Consider the following 203-nt stretch of genomic DNA (forward strand, 5'->3'; position numbering starts at 1 on the left):
CCCCTGCGGCGTGGCGCCGGCGGGGACGCAGCAGCCTCCCGTTTCCGCGGGCGTCCCCACGTGTGTGCAGGGGAGCGTAAAGCGTTCCGGCAGACCCAGGCAGCGGGTAATGGGCGTCTCCTCGTGCCGCTGCTCAGCTTGGCGTTGTGGAGAGGTGGCAGAGGCTGCCCCTGTGAGCACGCAGCATTCCGGGTTGGCAGAGC

The sequence above is a fragment of the Eurypyga helias genome, unplaced genomic scaffold (genome assembly GCF_000690775.1).
Source record: "Eurypyga helias isolate BGI_N326 unplaced genomic scaffold, ASM69077v1 scaffold37369, whole genome shotgun sequence".
NCBI lineage: Eukaryota > Metazoa > Chordata > Aves > Eurypygiformes > Eurypygidae > Eurypyga > Eurypyga helias.